The sequence below is a fragment of the Miscanthus floridulus genome, chromosome 2 (genome assembly GCF_019320115.1).
Source record: "Miscanthus floridulus cultivar M001 chromosome 2, ASM1932011v1, whole genome shotgun sequence".
NCBI classification, from domain to species: domain Eukaryota; kingdom Viridiplantae; phylum Streptophyta; class Magnoliopsida; order Poales; family Poaceae; genus Miscanthus; species Miscanthus floridulus.
Window position 1 is genome coordinate 166237321 of NC_089581.1, and position 20014 is coordinate 166257334.

General features: G+C 47.8%; 1 pseudogene; it reads left to right on the forward strand.

Moving 5' to 3' along the window:
* The first annotated feature begins 1142 nt into the window (after positions 1-1142).
* Positions 1143-3048, forward strand: LOC136540506 (purine permease 3-like; annotated as a pseudogene).
* Positions 3049-20014: the final 16966 nt, after the last annotated feature.

Sequence of the window (20014 nt, forward strand, 5' to 3'; positions counted from 1 at the left end):
AAGGGGCAAGTGAGAAGCAAATGTGTGACAGTTTCTTCAGTTGGTGATGTAGCACAAAAAACACAATTGTAGTCTTCTAGAAACATATTCCTCCTTCTCAAAAGCTGCCTAATACTCAATTTGTCTCGAAGAAGAAACCAAAATAAAATCTTACGCTTGTTCTTACAGCTAGTCTTCCAAAGCCATCTAATAAACACCAGATGAACTTGTGGTGAGCCTGTCAAATGTTTGTAAGCCATCTTAGGAGAGAAGACTAAAGAATCCCAAATATATGTCCATTGATCTGGTTCACCCCTCTTAGTCGGTCACTCTCTCCCCCGTTCTCTCACTTGTAAAACCACTTATTTCATCTCTCTTAACCTGTCATCCCTCGCTCCCGCTCTTGTGTCTTAGTCCCCCACATCCTCTTCCATCCCTCGATCAGTTATCCCTCACTCTCACTCTTCTTCTTTCTTGATTGTCAGACATAGACCCATGGGGAGTCAAGATTCTATAGATTGTACAATCTTCCTATTACAATTTGGACATGCAAAACCTTTGTTGGCGCTGCTCACGTCGTGACTAGCCACTTAAACCCAAGGTTGTGCCGTGATGCGTGGTTTGAGGTTGGCCTTCTATCTTTGTTAACGTCGCAATATGTACACACAATAGCCACATATTTAGTACGAGCCAATCTCTAGTTAATTCCTCATATTGAATTTATTTCTTTATTGCATATAGCATTCATTACGACTAGCCTTATAATTTATTTGATTTATTATTTGAAATAAAGACGAGTTAATCCTAATTAAATTTAATAAAGATAGCTACTAGCTCGTTATCAATTATAGTACAGGCCGATTAATTTGATCGTGCAATAAGTTCTCCGTTTTGAAAAAAAAACACGTCTAAAGTACAAGTATCTTTTTTTTGCGAGACAAAGTACAAGTATATCTTTGAAAAGCACATCCTTTACCTTTTTTATATCTTGCTCTATTATTTTTTGCCCTAACGACTCATACGCACTCCACTCCAAACTAGACGGGCGCTAACGGAGGACGTGTCCATGCGCAGCTCGTGATGGTTCCAGTGTCGCTGTCGCGCGCAGCATATATGATATACGCACGGTACAAGCTATCATCTAATCTGAGGTAGAACTAATCCGAGTTCTGATGAGAGACGATCCCACAGGTAGAAGTAGAAGTAGAGCTACGCGAAAGCTGAGGCCATATGCAGGACATCAGCAATGCTCCAATGCCAACTGGCCACCGGCTGTCGCCGGTGGTCATAATCAGCGCCTTTCTTGTCCTTCTCGGCGCCGGCGGATCGCTCCTCATCCGTGTCTACTTCGTCCAAGGCGGGCAGAGCCTGTGGCTTTCCACCATGATCCAGGTGTCCAGCTGGCCGCTCCTCCTCCCGCCCATATGCATCTCTCTGCTACTCCGTAGCCGCCGCAGGGACAGGGACGGCGGCTACAGTATCGCCGACGACCTCCTCCCGCCTCGTCTCGTTGGCGCCGTGGCCGTCCTGGGGGTTTTCTTCGCGGTGGCGTGCTACGCGTACTCGCTGGGCTCGCAGGCCCTGCCCCTGACCACGTCGTCTCTGCTGCAGGCGACGCAGCTCGCCTTCAACGCGCTCTGCGCGTTCGTGTTCGCCGGGATCCGCTTCACTCCCTTCTCGGTCAACGCGGTCGTCCTGCTCACCGTAGGCCCGGCGGTCCTCGGGGTCGGGCCGTCGTCCGACGAGAAGGTGGCGGGCGAAGGGTCGAGGTCGAGGGCGGCGTACTGGGCAGGGTTCTCCTAGTGCATGGCCTCGGCCGCGCTGATGGGGCTCGTGCTGCCGCTCCTCGAGGTCGCCATGTCGAGGTACGCGCGCCGGACTGGCCCCGGCGCCTCCGCCGCCAGAGCGCCTCCCTCGTACACGACGGTGATGCAGGTACAGGCCGTGATGGGTGCGGCCGGCACGGTACTGTGCCTGGTCGGCATGGCCGTCATGGAGGAATTCCAGGCGGTGCCAAGGGAGGCCGCTGCGTTCGGGCTCGGCGAGACCAACTACTATTCGCTGCTCATCTCTGCAGCCGTTTCCTGGCAGTTCTTCAACCTGGGGATCATGGGGCTCATCGTCTGCTCGTCTTCGCTCCTTGCCGGCATCATGATCGCTCTTGTCCTGCCGCTCTCGGAGGTCCTCGCCGTCATCTTCCTCCACGAGAAGTTTGACGGGGTGAAGGGCGTCGCCCTGGTGCTCTGCCTCTGGGGCTTCGTCTCCTACCTCTACGGTGAGAGCGCACAGAAGCAGGCGACAAAGAGAAATGAGGACCCCCTGTCGATCTGTTGCCCCTTGATCACCACTCGTAATAACTTTTAAATACTCATATTTTGTCCCACGGTTGGAATTGCTCAGAGGACCGTGCTAGCTATGCAGGAGAATACGTCCACACTGTCCAAACAATCACATGACAACACGCACTTCATGCATGTGGCAGTTACAAAGGAAACTTTGCTGTGTCAGGACTGAAGAGTGAGGTGCTACAATGAATCAAAACCACATGATGATCTGCCGGCTAAAGTGCATCTAATAGTAATGGCTCTGATTTTTAACAGACATGATAAACATTGTTTGCTTGACCAGAAAATACATCCCAGGCTCTCCAATTTCTTGTCAAGGGTCGATTTGGAGGGGCTCCAACCGGCTCAGGTTCCAGCTCCCGCCCAATGCTGTACTAGTACTGTGACGGAGCCCCCAAACCTCAGCTCCTCTATTTCTCTGTTCATTTTTTAAGGAGCCAAAGTTGTTTTCCCGGTACTAAGCAGTATTGTATAGTATTCTTGGAGACAGAAGAGACGGAGCACCTGAAGCCGCACCAAAGGCGCCCTAAGTCCAACGGCTGAAGTTTATCGATTGAATCTAGCACCAAAACATACTCCTAATCTCTGTAGTTAATAGCTGATGGCCTTATCTACTATCAACTAGTTCAATAGCTGATGACATTGTCAAAAACTAAGTCCAATATGTAAACTTCTATTTCATCTCACAATCTACAAAATGGTTATTTTAGTCAAAAAGTCATAATAAGCTTTGACAGCAGCATGTTGAGGGGGTGGGGAGTGGGTGGGCGGGGGTGTGACGTGTGAGCATGACCTCTGCCAGCCCCACCTTGTACCTATATATCATATCAAAATACTCCGTATTGAAACTAGTCTATCAAGAGTCCCGTGATAAGACTGTCGTAACCTAAACACAACACTCATTTTCAGTCTAGGTCATACAAAGAAAAAAAAGATCTGCACTTAAAATTTAGCTTCTCCAGCAGCTAATGCAAATCACTCCCCCGTCATCTACAGTATACCGGTAAAAATATCTCTTCATCTCTTTTCTCTCTCCCCTCGTCACTTCTCTTCCCCTCCCTCTCTTCCTCCCGATCTTCCGAAACGGACAGGGCGGCGGCGCGAGCGCACCTCGGCGGTGCCCGGACCTCGGCGTGGCGACGGACGCCCTCGCGGGTGGCATGCCGGTGGCCCCCTCCACCTCCTTCCTCCCTCTCTCTCTGCTCTCGACCTCCTCTCTCCCTCTGCCTCTCTCGGTCTCTCCCCTTGCCCTCTCTCTCTCTTCTGGTGACCTACCCCAGCACGTCGGCCGGCCCCTGGCGAGACGACAACGCCGGCCTAGGGTTTCACGTCTCCATCGCTCGGCTGTCCCCGGATCGACCGGGGCCCGACGTGGGTGATGCCGTGCCTGCCGCCTGTGGACGCCCTCGTCGAAGGCGCCCACCTCACCGGTGGCCCGCTCGTTCGCTCTGCCGCCTCCGCGACGTCCAGCGGCCAGATCCGCGCAGGGGGAGTGGCGGTGGGCGCCGGAGGGCTCGGCCGGGGACTCCGCGAGGCTGGAGACGGAGGAGGAAGGGAGTGGTTCTGCGGTGGTAGATCCGTCGGTCCTGTCGCCGGAGATGGACTCCTCTGTTGAGAAGGTGAGCTCCGATCCGCGGTCTCCCCGCTCGATCTGTGTCCCGGATGCGGGATTGGTGCGGGTGTTTATTAATCGCGCTGTCTGTTTCATTCTTCTGCCGACGCAGCAGTGGAGCGGGGTGCTGGATCCGGACGAGGGCCCGCCGGCCTCCGGCGAGGCCAAGGCCTGCACTGAGTGCCACACCTCCGAGCTCGAGCACTTTCCTCTTCTTCCCCCTCCCGCGAAACGGTTGTGCTGGCGCGGCAGAGAATTGGGTCGAAGAGAGAGACAAAGGCATTTTTGGGTTTCCACTCGACTCCGACGTAAATTGGGTCTTTGATTTGGGTACTTTGTTGGACCGTCGTTTTTTCACCTAAAGCAACATGGACGACGTATATTTGGGTTTGGGTGCCGTGATGGCTAGGCTGTTGGAGACCGTCTAAAGGAACACATTAAAAGTTGCATGAAAATTTTCAAAAAAATGTGGATGAATAACTGATGCAATAACTTTCTCATATCCTATGTAATAGTCTTATATATTATAACATAAAATAAACAAATAGAGCACCTTTTTTCCAATTATACATACTAGTCCGTCAACCAGTTCTTCTATACAGACTATATAAATTTTAAGGGACCCAAATTACCCATATATTCTATTTTTTGTTGTCCAAATTCCCCGGGACCCAAAAATTAAACAATGACTCAAGTCCAATTATTACTATATATAAACTTGGTTGGGCTGTGAGCCGACGCTGACGTTGGTTTGGATAAATATTAGACCAAAATAGAGTTTAAGAACCAGAATAACATATTTTATGAGTTTGAGAATCAAAATGACACACCGCAATAAGTTCGAGAACCGACCATGGATTTTACTCAAGCTTAAATACAGCTAATGAAAAGCTGGAGTCTGACAATGTACTCATTTTAGGCTTGTCCTGATAGGTTTGGATGGTCTTGAGGCTTAGATCGATCTTGGCTACGGTCTACGGATCGGACACACCAATAGGCTTAAACTTGAGGCAACAATTAACTCAAAAAAAAAAAAACTTGAGGCAAAAAGCTAGCTCGAGCTTGGCTCATTTACAACCTACGGTCGTATATTACAGGTAGATGGCACATCAAAAAATAAATGTTAAAAAAGACTGATACGAGTTTACGACGTGGACGCACATTACAGGTTGATGGCACATCAAAAATAAATGTTAAAAAAAAGACTGATTACGAGTTTACAACGTGGACATACACACTTCAAGACGTGCGCGATTACTGATAGGGAGTGTCTATGTCTACCTGACAGTTTAGTTTCAACCCTTTTTATCAGTAGCTACGTCCTAGAAATTATACGTTTAATTAACAAAAATTATTTCCGGTGTCAACTTTATTTTTCACAAACAGAACATAAAAAGGACTTATTTTCTTCTTTGTTTCAGCCGATGACGCAAGACGAAGCACTAGATAGTTGAGACAAGTTTTTTTTATCATGTCGTTTACTTTCACAAGACGAAGGGACTACAAAGTCCATCTCTGGGTTGTAAATGTATTTCATTCGATTCAACATGAAAAAAATATGAATCTTGGTTGAAATATTGTGAGCTGAGCGATCGAGTGTGGCAATAACCAAAAACCATAGGAGCAATTGGTTCAGTTACAATATAAATATATAATAACCTGTAAAAAATGAGAGGGGCTTGTGTCGGGGATCAATACTAGGGTATCCAAAAGGGAGGATCTAATAACCATCAACATTGATTCATCCGAGCAGTTAAGAGCGCGACTATAGCTCCTACCAACCCCCAAGTGCGCAAGCTCCGCCTCGTCCGACCACTGGGGGCGGGCTCGGCCTCGCCCGACACCGAGGTCGTGGGCTCGGCCTTGCCCGATCTCTAGGGGCGGGCTCCGCCTCGCCCGACACCTAGGCCGCGGGCTCTGCCTCGCCCGGCCTCTAAGGGCTGGCTCCGCTTCGCCCGACAACGAGGCCGCGGGCTCCGCCTCGCCCGACACCGAGGCCGCGGGCTCCACCTCGCCCGACCTCTGAGGGCTGGCTCCGCCTCACCCGGCCTCTGGGGGCGGGCTCCGCCTCGCCCGACCCTTGGGTTTGCGCTCCGCCTCGCCCGACACCAAGGCCATGGGCTCCGCCTCGTCTGACCACTAAGGGATGGCTCCACCTCGCCCGACCCTTGGGTTTGCGCTCTGACTCGCCCGACCTCTAAGGGCGGGCTCTGCCTTGCCCGATCTCGGAGGGCTGGCTCCGCCTTGCTCGACCTCTAAGGGCTGGCTCCGCCTCGCCCGACACCGAGGCCGTGGGCTCCACCTCACCCAACCTCGGAGGGCTGGCTCCGCCTCGCCCGGCCTCTAGGGGGAGACTCCGCCTCGACCGACCCAGAGGTTGGGGGATCCGCCTCGCCTGACAAAGACCCATACCACCTGTAACCACTCTAGGTCCAAGAGAATGGGCCTGGGTCAAAGCTCTGACACCAGGGAGGTGCCCGGCATGTTCCGATATAACCCGTGGCCATGATAGGCCATACCTAGGGATTCACATCAGGAACAGCGTTGGGCGTACTGGTGTTGTTTTGCCTAACCCTTGTACGAGCACTGACAGGCGCATCAGTTCACCACAATGCCCGCTAGGACGGAGCGGAGTGCCACAACCAAGAGATGACGCCTGCGCATGGCGCTAATGACGGATAGGGTCATGACGTGGAGCTATCCCTGTTGACATCTACAGGGTCAACGGAACCTGCGTGAAGGAAAAGAAGGACTCGATGATCCAGGAGGACTTCTTCTCCTTCTTATTCTCCTCTTTGCTCTCCACTGTAACCCGTGCTTTCTCTTGGCCTATAAAAGGGAAGGTAGAGCGTCCCATAAGGGGCATCACAACACATAGCATCGATTTGGACTGAAACTCATCGAACCCCAAACCGATCAGAACACACAAGCACACAGCTGGGAAGCAACCGAGCTCTTGACACCCGTTCGCTCCTCTCATTAGAGACTTGGGACCCATCCCTCTCTCGACCATTTGTAACCCCTACTATAAACTTTTAGTGCTAGTAACACCAGCAGCAGCAACGAACTAAACGTAGGGAGATTCTACCCGAACCAGTATAAACCTTATGTCCACCAAGCAATGCAAGGCGGCAGGCTACCCACCGTGGTCCTGATGCATGAGTATCTCAGCCGCAACCATGACACGCGCGACACCCTCGATGTCCGTAGGCATTCCCGTAGTGATGCGAGGGAGGGAGCTAGCCGTGGCTACCACCCTCGTCGTGGCAAATGCTATGACAGTGGCGAGGACCGAAGCTCGAGCCCCGACCTACCAAGACCTAAGGCCTTCGGCTGACACATCCTCTATGCCGCCTTCCCACCATGGTACCGACCACCAACCAACATCCCAAAATACTCTGGGGAAACAAACCCTAAACTATAGATCGAGGATTATTAGCTTGCTTGCCAAGCCGGTGGAGCGAATAATGATGACTTCATTATCCGCAACCTTCCATTGTTCCTAGCCGATTTAGCACGAACATGGTTGGAACACCTTCTACCCAACGGAATCCAAAGTTGGGTGGACCTAAAAGAGATCTTCGTGGGGAACTTTTAGGGCATGCACAAGCATCCTAGGACCACCTGTGAGTTCCTGGTTCACAAGCTGAGATGTAAGGGCATGCGAACCACCAAGGAGCTCCTTGACATCGCCACTAGCCATGCCTCGGGCAAGGAGGCGGTTGGAGCGATCTTTGACCGCCTCAAAGGCAAGGCGATGTGGGACAAGGACACCGACGAAGGTGCCTCCAACCATCTCATCAAGAAGAAGAACAAGCAGTGGTGAGAGGGCTCGCTCATGGCCACCGTCGACTACAAAGGGGGCCAAAAGCCCATGGAGGGTACCCTAGACCACTTCAAGAAGCTACTCGAAGGGCCATGCCTAAACCATTCCTTCCCCGTCAAGCATCTATACAAGGACTGCAGCCTCATGAAATGGTTCTTGTCTGGAGGGTTCAACAAGGGAGGGCATAGGAAGGACCCCGAGCCAACCGCGAACAACGTCGAGGGGAGGGACGATGGCTTTTCGACGCTAGATGGCTACCTCATGATTTTCGAAGGGTCGATGGCCTATGACTCCAAGCATCGCCAGAAGCTCACGCACCGCGAGGTCTATACGGCCGAACCAGCCACGCTTGTCTTCCTCCGGTGGTCGAAGTCCGCCATAACCTTTGATCGGACCGACCACCCGGAGGGCATCCCACAACTAGGGAGATATCCGCTCATGGTCGACCCAATCATCAGCATGAAGTAGCTCACCAAGGTACTGATGGATGGAGGCAGTGACCTCAACATCATGTATGCTGAAACGCTAGATGCCATGGGCATCGACCGATCGCGCGTTCGACCGATCGGAGCACCTTTCCACGGCATTGTACCTAGAAAGTAGGCCATGCCACTTGGATAGATCGATCTGCCCATCACCTTGGGGGATCCATCCAATTATAGGATGGAGACCCTTACCTTCGAGGTGGTCGGGTTCCATGGAACCTACCACGCCATCCTAGGACGTCCATGCTTCGCGAAGCTCATGGCCATCCCTAACTACACCTATCTAAAGTTAAAGATGCCAGGACCATGTAGGGTCATCATCATCAACACCTCCTTCTAGTGCGCCTATGAATGTGAGGTCAAGTGCTACGATCACACCACGGCAATCGTTGCCTCTAAGGAGCTTGCGGCCATCGGGAAGGAGGTCGCCGAAGAAGCACCCGACCCTAAGCGATCGGTCGGGTCTTTTGAGCCAATGGAGGGTGCTAGGGAGGTCCTCATAGACCCTAGCGGCTCCAAGGGCGAAGTGGTACGCATTGGCACCATGCTTTCCTTCGAATAGGAAAGCACGCTCGTTGACTTCCTCCACGCCGACAGAGACATCTTTGCATGGAAACCCTCAAACATACTGGGCATTCCAAGAGAAGTCGTCGAGCATGCCTTGAAGATCAAGCTAGGCTCCAAGCCAGTGAAGCAGTGCCTACATCGCTTCGATGAGGGGAAACGTTGGCCCATTGACGAGGAGACCGCAAAGCTATTGGCGGTAGGGTTCATCAGGGAAGTGTACCACCTAGAGTGGTTAGCCAATCCTTCCCTTGTACAAAAGAAGAATGGGAAATGGAGAATGTGTGTTGACTACACGGGTCTCAACAAAGCGTGTCTAAAGGATTTGTTTCCTTTGCCACACATAGACCAAGTAGTCGACTCTACCTTAGGGTGTGAAACCCTTTGCTTCCTTGATGCATACTCTGGGTACCATCAAATCACGATGAACGAGTTTGACCAGCTTGTGATATCTTTCATCACCCTGTTTGGATCGTTCTGCTACATCACAATGTCATTCGGTCTAAAGAACGTAGGGCTACGTACTAGCGTTGTATGCTCAAGTGTTTTGGAGACCTCATCGGGTGAACCATTGAGGACTATGTGAACGGGCTGACTAGCTCATAGCCGACCTTCGTAAAACTCTGAGCAAATGACATTAAGCTCAACCCTAAGAAGTGCATTTTTGTGGTCTCAAGGGGTATGCTGCTTGGTTTCATGGTCTTCGAGTGTGGCATCAAAGCCAACCCAGAGAAGATCTCAGCCATTACAAGGATGGGCCTGATTCAGAACATGAAGGGGGTACAACGAGTTACAGGGTGCCTCGCCGTGCTCAGCCGCTTCATCTCACGCCTCGACGAATGAGGTCTCCCTCTCTATCGGCTTCTGAAGAACATTGATCATTTTGAATGGACGCTCGAGGCCCAGGAGGCGCTTGACATGATCAAACAGCTCCTAACGAAGGCCCTGATCTTGGTTCCTTTGACCAACAGAGAATCGCTTCTGCTCTACATTGTGGCCACCACGCAATTGGTCAGTGGCGCCCTGTTGGTGGAGCGAGAAGACGAGGGACACGCCCTTAAAGTATAGTGCCCTATGTACTTCATTAGCGAGGTCCTATCCGATTCTAGGACCCACTACCTCAAATCCTAAAGCTCTTGTACGTCATCCTCATCACCAAGAGGAAGCTACACCACTACTTTGAGTCACATCCGGTGATGGTCGTGACATCCTATCCCCTCGACGAGGTCATCCAAAACCAAGATGCCATGGGAAGAATTGCAAAGTGGGCACTCGAGTTGATGGGACAGGGCATCTTGTATGCCTCTTGGACGGCCATCAAGTCCCAAGTGCTGGCTGATTTTGTTGCAGAGTGGATCGAGGTCCAACTGTCGCCAGCAGTCATCGACCAGGAGTACTGGACGATGTACTTTGATGGATCGCTGATGAAGAAAGGCACCGGTGTAGGGCTGGTCTTTGTTTCACCCCTTGGGGTACGCATGAGGTACATGGTTTGTATCTATTTCCCCTCCTCCAATAATGTGGCTGAATATGAGGCACTCATCAATGGCCTACGTATCACCATCAAGTTGGGTATTTGATGCCTCAGTGTCCAGGGTGACTCCCAGCTAGTCATCGACCAAGTCATGAAGGAGTCGAGCTGCCATGATGCCAAGATGGCTGCATACTATTGAGAAGTCCACCAATAGGAGGACACGTTCGATGGCCTTAAGCTCAATCACATCCTAAGGCGTCTCAATGAGGTGGCCGATGCGCTGGTGAAGGTGGCGTCCGGTTGAGAGCCGGTGTCGACAGGCATCTTCACCAGTGATTAGCATAAACCCTCGGTCCACTATGAGGAGCCAGAACAAGCCAGTGATGGGCTACCTGCCCTAGGCTTAGGGGCTAACTAGCCGTTAGCTCCATCCAACCCTGAGGTCATGGAGCTTGACGAGATCCAACGACAGAGCCTGACCCTCTGGCCAACTAGAGGACATCTTACCTCGACTACCTTCTCCATGGCGCTACCAATGGACAAGATGTAGGCTCGGTGGCTCGCATGTCATGCCAAGTCTTTTGTCCTTGTTGAGGGCGAACTCTACAAGCGAATCCACACCGGGATCCTACAGTGCTACATCCCCATCAAAAAGGGAAGCAACTACTGAGCGATATTTATGGTCACCATGCCATGCCTAGAACCCTGGTCAAAAATGCATTTCGTTAAGGCTTCTACTGGCTGACCACAGTAGCCGACGTCGAACAGATTGTGTGCACCTACGAAGGGTGTCAGTACTACGCTCGGTAGACCCATCTACTGGCCCAAGCACTCCAGATAATCCCCATCACATGGCCATTCATGGTCTAGGGGCTCGATGTGATTGGACCTCTCAAAAGAGTGCCTAAGGGCAATACCCACTTGCTTATCACCGTAGACAAGTTTACAAAGTGGATAGAGGCCCGACCGATCTCCGCGATCAAGTCTAAGCAAGCAGTGCTATTCTTCCTTGATATCACCCATCACTTTGGAGTATCGAACTCCATTATCATGGACAACCACACGTAGTTCACCGGGAAGAAGTTCCTCCAATTCTACGATGAATATCATATCTGCGTCGATTAGGCCACCGTAGCGTACCCCCGCACGAACGGGCAGGTCGAGCGCGCAAATGGCATTGTCCTACAGGGCCTCAAGCCTAGGATCTTCAACTAGTTGAACAAATTTGGCAGATGATGGGTCATAGAGCTTCCTGCGGTGCTCTAGAGCCTGACGATGACCCCTAGCTAGGCCTCTAGCTACACATCGTTCTTCATGGTCTACCGTTCCAAGGCTATCCTCTCAACCGACCTAGACTATGGAGCGCTAAGGGTTAGGGCGTATGATGAACAAGGAGCCAAGGCATCCCTCAAGGACGCCATGGACCAGCTGGATGAAGCGCATAATGTTGCTCCTTCGCTCGGCCAAGTACCAGCAAGTGTTGCATCGGTACCATAGCCGTCGAGTGCAGGGTCGGACCTTCAATGTCGAAGACCTAGTCCTCTGCTTCATCCAGAGTAGCAAGGACCACCACAAGCTCTCTCCACCGTGGGAGGGACCGTATGTCATCACAGAGGTGCTCCGACCAGGCACCTACAAGCTCAAGACTATCGATGGCGGAGTCATTGTCAATGCATGGAACATCGAGCAGCTATGTCGATTTTACCCTTAATAAACACACACTTTCTCTTATCAGTTTTGCTATCAAACTCCCTGACCTTTAGTGACACTCGACCCCAGCAACGATGGGGGGTCGGGCCTCACTCAGGGGCTAATAAGAGCATACCTATCCGGTAGACATTCTGTACGCCCGACCCTCTCACGTTAAGGCCCATAAGCGAGGTTTGCGGAAATGAACACTGAGTAAAACTGGTCAGACTACGAGAGACCTATGCCTCAGTGGCTATGGCGCCTTTACTCACCAGCGTGATCAGAGTTTTTTCCACACCTTGGGTTTTTTGGGCCTTAGTCACAAAAGTGTCGGTGCGCATCTAAGAGTTTGTCCACCTGGCCAACTTTCTCTATGCCCGACCCTTATCACGTCAAGACCTAGGAGCTTAGATTGTGGGAACAAGTTCTGAGTATAACTGGTCGAACTACGAGAAACCTACGCCCTAGCGGCTACGGCGCGTTTGCTCACCAGCGTGATCAGAATTTGCTCACCCGCACCTCGAGCTTTATGACCTTAACAATGGAAAGGGTCGAAATGCACTAACCTTTTTATACAAAAAGGGGAGAAGGGCTAAAAAGCTATTTAGCTATAACGAAATTTAAGAGCTTGTAAATTTATTACAAATTCGCTGCCTGGCTTATCTGCCTAACTAAATTCTTACACAGGATGTTCTCATCCTCTATCTTCGTAGGTAAGTCCTATCCTAGCGGGGCAATACAAGTCAACTGGATGGCTTAGCCGCTACTAAGGGACGGGTAGGGACTAATAGGATGCCCCACGTAGGTTATGCCGACCCCGTTACGAACGACAGACCCAGATTCTGCTCGAACATATCCAGTAAGAACTCCCTGAAATCGTCACTCGTGCCATCGAGGTAATTCCTATGCCAGTGGGTCACCCAAGTCGATCAAATGATTCAGGCCACTGCCGAGAGATGAGTCACCCTTACTTTACATGCATTAATTTTGCTATCGAGCCCCCAACCCTAGCAACGGCAAGGGGTTGGGTCTCGCTCAGAGGCTGGCAAGAATGTCTATTCAGTAGACATTCTCGATGCCTGACCCCTTTCTCATGCTAAAACCTAAAGGCAAGGTGTGTGGAAACAAACGCTGGGTCAAATTGGTCGGACTGCAAGAAACCTATGCCTCGACGGCTACGGTGTTTTTTGCTCACCAGCATGATCGGAGTTTGTTTCCCGCACTCCAAACTTTAGCCTCTGCCTTTCCATGAAGGATTTGGAGGGGCCCACCTTTGGAATCTCCATCGAGGAGAGGCCAACAGATCACCCAAAGTCGATCGAACGGCTCAGGCCACTGCCGAGAGACGGATAGAGAGCAGTGGGATACCCCATGTAGGTTATGCTGGCTCCATCGCGAACGATGGACCCAGACCCCACATGGACATATCCGGTAAGAGCTCCCCAAACCCATCACTCGAGCCATCAAGGTAACTTTACCGACTCCCACTTTTCTTTTCCATTGCATGATCATTCATTCATCCATTCTCATGCATGCATTCATTCATTCATTCATTTTGTGGGTTTGTTACGCTCTTGTCATGGGTTCCGGCTCTTTCCGGACCGACCAATTGGAGGCGGGGAAAGGTGGAGGTCTAAACACCATATTGAGACCGGGTCTCAAGTGTGGAGGCTTGGAGTCCAAGTTTGGACGGGGACCTAGACCTCAGACAGGAGTGGAATGGGTTGGTCTTGTTTGTGCCTAGGATACAAACGGAGCATGTGTTTCAGGGTACCCAACTAGGATATATTGGTTCACGAATCACCGTTTCTATGAGATAGTACGATTTGGCTATAGTCTAGCACCGTAGTAAGAACTGGAATATGAAATATGGTAAAATGGTTATCATTGCTCAACACGTGCTTGAAGGTAGTACAGGTGCTTACCTAGAATGGTTAGCTAATGAAGTAATCATGACTGCTAATTAAACTTGATCCTAAGGACATACTTCTAGTAATGCTTTTCGCAAACAAAAAGAAAACAACAAATCCATATTACCTATCATACCCCATGCAGTCGGGAAACTATTCCCACTAGTTGGGTAAGCCTTGTGAGTACATTGTGTACTCTGGGTTTATTTTACCCTGTTGCAGGTGCAGCTTGAGGAGTACCTCTTGTGTGGAGCATTCTTCTGGTGGGCATAGACGGATCCTTGTATCATTTCCGCTAGATGTTTATTTTTATTTCGTTGTTTAATTATCGCACTCTAAACCGTGGTATTGTAATAAATAATTTTCAAGAACTCTTGTTGTATGAAATAGACTAAGTATTGTAAGCTCGTACTTATTATTGGATTCTGAAGGTAAAACGTGGATTGATTCGAGTTCTCCCATAGGGTGTGCTCAACGGAACTGTCCGATGTAGCTAACTTTCGGGGTGCTTAGTGTCGAGTGGAAGATGAGCGCATCTGAAAGCATGTTATTTTAGGTGGTTCTACCACAGCCACTGTGTGGCCGAGACTTTGCAGTACTGGCCACATACTCTAGTAAGTCTGATACCTTGGCTATTCCATTATGTGAAAGGATAATCATGCACTGAGTGTGGAGAGATGGCGGGAGTAGCGTGTATCCAACCTACGAAAACATTCGGGATGACGTAGGACGGTGGAGTACTGTACTCTCAGGTGGCACAAACCCGTTCATGTTTTGAAGGATCTAAGTGAAGGTTGATATATGTAGGTCTAGGACCTGCATATGTCGTGTGGTAAGGAAACCCCAGCTGGGCCTAATCAATTCGAATCATTGTGCTCCTCGGTTATAGAGACTCGATCCTCTGACCTGCATCGTAGTTAATCGATGGAACATGGTTACATGTGAATAAGAGATGAGATGATTAAAAAAGTGGTTGAATTAGATCAGGTGCAAACTGGATACTACTAATAACTTCATACGAAGCTAAAACATTAAAAGTAAAGATCCACTTTAGTAAGCTTTTCTACAAAAGTTATTCTTGCTTAAAACTTATCCTTAAGCCTTCATACCCTTGGAGTCTTTTTTATAATCGGGTAAGACTTGTTGAGTACCCTCAAGGACTTAGGATTTGTTAACCCCTGTTGCAGGTTCTGACTTGTGCTGCTAAATCAAGGTCATGTCAGTGGGCTCGACATGATCTGGCTGTCTCTTCTACCTTAAATGCTTTACCTAAGTCTGCTTCCGCAAATTCTACTCACCATTTGGAACTAAGTTAAAGATTTTACTTGAACATGTTTTGGTAACCTAAAGTTGTAAGTCTCCCGCACTTCGATGTATGATATTTTTGTACCAAATGTTGTAATGTTGTGGTAACTCCATTGTTGATCATGTATGAGTTATAAAAAGTGGATGATTCGAGGTTCCCCAAGGACACCCGACATACTACCGGAATTATCTGGCTCTCATGTACAGCAGTCAGATGTCTTTAGGATAATGACATGTGCACGTGGGTCATATAATTTGGGTGGTTTTACCACAGGTTCTCCTATTGTTTTGGCATTTAAAATTTAGTATAAATTTTCTCTACTAAATACTTCTAGTGACATTCCCATGTGTTATAATTAATGGTGTTGTTTTATTACTACTTAAAAATAGTAGGAGAGTTTCACCATTTTGATATCGAAGGGACACCATAGAGCCTCGAATCTGCGCCAACGTAAATAAATAAAAATATTTCTTTCAAAAGGGCGGTAAATTTTTTCCCGTAAATTTTATTAAAAGGAGAAAATAAATAAGTGTTGGTCTAGTTTTTAAGTGAAAATTGTGCAAAAAAGGATCAGACAAATTTCCTCGTACAACTCAATACTAAGACCAACTAAAACCTAAGCCAACTCAAACGAAGCATCAATTAAAACCAACAACTCATACTCTCCACAAATACCTCAATGCTCTCTAGAACTGAATTTCGATCATTTGCCTAACACACGTGTGTAGAGGCGTCAGCACAACAACCTGGGACCTGAACTCCGACGATCCATCGAGATGATCATTTTTTTTTTTTTTGAGAAAATCGAGATGATCATTTGCGCGCCCTCTCTCTCTGCGCACAGGAATTAAGGCACCGGAAATGTGGGACTGAATGGGCCGAACGAGAAACAAACTGGAGACAAGGCTTGAATTAGAAAATTAGAAAATTAAACCCACTCAAATGACGCAAATATCTAGCCCAGGAGACGATGCGGCCCAGAACGAATTGGACAAGAACAATGCAAAAATCAATCCGTATGGGTTGCGGCCACGGGCTAACAAGCATTTTCATGATTCAGCCAGTCATGGGCTTCTGAAGTCCGCTCAGCTGGCCCATGGGCTACAACAATGACTTTTCTCCTGACGTCCTTTCCTTTTCTAATTAGTACTGTACTAATCGTCTAAGCACACTAGTTATTGTAATTACGAGCCATCAGCCATGTTTTTTTTTCGAATTATTACAGTAACGATTAGTTGTTTATTTGGATGAAGTGTTTATAGATTGGTATAGGTAAAACTTGTTTAATATTGAGTTTCTGGAGAATCCGTTTTGAATTTGCTAATAAGATCATGTTTACCATAAATCATGTTTTTTTTTGGTATAAAAGTCGGTATTGATTATCTAAAACATTTCACAGAACTCATTATTTTAAGTTTTTAGAAAAAAATTGGTTGTCTTTGTCCTGCTGTAAACTTAGTGGATCGACTAGGTGTAGATCTAGCGGGTGTACATGTTCTATTCGGGATAAACAACCTAGAGAGACAACTAGACGGAGAGAGAGCGAGAGGGGAGCAGAGGTACAGATCGTTGGGCATGGAGGAAGAGGAAGCCATAGAGTCGGTGGTGAGGTTGCCCTAATCAGCGGTGGCGCGGTGTCGGTGAAGACGGGTGGCGGTGGAGGAGTAGCGGTGGAGTCCGGCGTCGGCGAAGGCGAGTCGAGGAGGACGGTGGCGACGCTGGCAGTGACGCTTCCCATCGCTGTCAGCGCTGCCCTCTCGATTGGACTAGGGTGAGGATGTCGTGGGGATTTGGCGGCTGCGGTGAACCTCGTATCCTCGCCCCGGCCCCCACCTTCCTCTTTATAGCGTTGCGCGATGGGGACCCGCAAAACATGATTTGGTTGGACGCTCCCGATCAGGGCATGGATCAAAGGCCTAAATTGGTCGTTGGGCCAACTTGGTAGAGATCAACCTAACATTCTCCCCTTGATCTCACCTTATGACTTAAACTTAAAATACTTATCTCTTTTGCCATTCCATCATAGATTAACGCATAGAGCGTGTCTCGTCACAACAGTTAGTACCATTGGATTAACAGCTACAAAACACCTCTCTATTCTAAAATAAATTCTCAACTAGGCCCTTATTGTCCAGGAATCATAGGCTTTTCCGTAAACCAATGCCGGCTAAGTATTCTCTGAACACATTAGATGGTAAGCCTTTTGTAAGAGGATCCATAAGCATCTTCTTTGTGCTTACATGCTCAATACTAATAGCATGATCCCGGACTTTGTCTTTCACGACATAGAACTTTATTTATGTCAATGTGTTTAGTAGCATTACTTGACCTATTGTTGTGAGCATAAGTTACTGCTGGTTCATTATCGTAGTATAACTTGAGTGGTCTATAGATGTTGTCAACCACTTTCAACCCAGGCATAAATTTCTTTAGCCAGTTCACCTGCCCCGTGGCCTCATAACAAGCTACAAACTCAGCATACATTATGGATGATGCAGTGATGGTTTGCTTGGAGCTTTTCCATGATATAGCTCCTCTTATGAGAGTAAATACATACCATGATGTGGATTTTCTATCATCTACATCTCCCGCAAAATCTAAATCCGAATACCCCTCTAAATGTAGGGAATCAGATCTTTTGTACGTTAGCATGAGGCCTTTTGTGTCTTGCACATAACACAAAGCTTTCTTCACCATTCTCTAGTGCTCTACTCCTACATTACTCTGATATCTTTCAAGTATCCTAGTAACAAAAGCTAAGTTAGGACGTGTGCATACTTGAGCATATTGCAAGCTTCCAACAGCCGAAATATATGGAGCCGCTTTCATTCGATCGATCTTATATTGGTTCCTAGGGCATTGGAATTGCCCAAAAACTATCGCCCTTGACTATAGGAGCAGGTGAAGACTTACACGCATGCATACTGTATTTATTTAAAGCCTTTTCTAAGTATGCCTTTTGCGATAATCTTAAAACCCTCTTTCTTCTATCTCGGTGAATCTCTATTCATAAAACAAACGAAGCTTCACCAAGATCTTTCATGTTAAAATTTGAGGACAAGAACTTCTTCGTCTCCAGTAGTAGATTAACATCATTACTAGCGAGTAGGATGTCATCCACATATAGGATTGGGAAAATAAATTTCCCATTCTTGAACTTTGTATAAACACAATTGTCCTCCATATTCTTTTTAAACCCAAAATTTATTATCATTCCATCAAACTTTAAATACCACTGTCTAGAGGCTTGTTTTAATCCATAAATGAATTTCTTTAGGCAGCATCCCATACTTCTTTTTCTTTCACGACAAAACCTTTTGGTTGTGCCATATAAATATTTTCATCTAAATCCCTGTTTAGGAAAGTCATCTTTACATCCATCTGATGTAATTCTAAATCGTAATGCGTCACTAACACCATTATGATTCTAAAATAATCCTTGCATGAGACTCGAGAAAATATCTCATTATAATCTATTCCTTCTCTTTGCATAAAACCTTTTGCCACAAGTCGCGCTTTAAATCTTTCCACATTCCCTTTGGAATCATATTTAGTTTTATATACCCATTTACAGCCTACTGTCTTGGCTCCTTTAGGAATTCTTTCTAAGTCTCAAACATCATTGGTGCTCATTGATCTCATTTCATCTTGCATGGCTTCAAGCCACTTTGATGAGTGAGCGCTTCTCATGGCCTCTTCAAATAAGGTGGGATCACCCTCCATTTGAAATTCTTCACATTCATAGACTTCGTAGTCATCAGGAATGGCTGATTTTCTAGCTCTTTGAGACCTCCTAGGGGCCTCATTAGTTGGTGCTTGTTCTATATGGGGCTGTTGTTGCTCTTCCTCATGTGCAACAATGGGTTCTATAGGATCTTGAAGGGTAGGTTCCTCACATTCATTTATTGTTGCCATGGGAGAACTAACAACAGGTGTTGTCACTATAGTGTCTTGTACTATTGGTGTGGTAGCAACAGGTAGTGAGAAAATTAGCTCCTGAACCATCGGAGTAGGCACGTATACCCGCTTCTCCTCAAAGTTAATTTCTCACACTACCATGCTCCCCCTGACCATATCATCCTCCAAGAACACAACATGTCTTGTTTCTACAAACTTCGTATGTCTGTCAGGATAGTAGAAACAATAACCTTTTGACTTATCTAGATAGGCAATGAAATGGCAACTGACTGTCTTGGAGTCTAGTTTCCTAATGTTTGGGTTAAATACTTTGGCCTTAGTTGGGCAACCCCACACACGTAAGTGATTAAGTGAGGGTTCCCTACCTGTCCACAATTCATATGGTGTTTTGGGCACTGACTTGCTTGGTACTCGATTGAGAATATGAATGGCGGTTTTTAACGCCTCCATCCATAAACTTATCGGTAAACTAGAGTAACTTATCATACTTCTCACCATATCCATTAGGGTAGGGCTATGTCTTTCAACTACTCTATTTTGCTGAGGCTCGCCCGGTATAGAGTACTGGGCAACTATGCCATTTTCCTATAAGAACTTTGCAAAAGGTCCTAGGAACTTGGCCATATAGGGTATGTTGACCGTAGTACTCCCCCCCACATGATCAAATCTTACTAACTTAATCTTTAAATTGTGCTGATTTTCTACTTTAGCCTTAAATATCTTAAATTTATCCAATGCTTCTGATCTTTCCTTAATTGGATAAATATAGCCATAATGAGAATAATCATTTGTGAATGTTATAAATGAATCATAACCATCCACACTATACATAGGAAAAGGACCATAGATATCTGTGTGAACTATTTCTAAAATTCCTATGCTTTGTTTGATATCTTTCTTTATTTT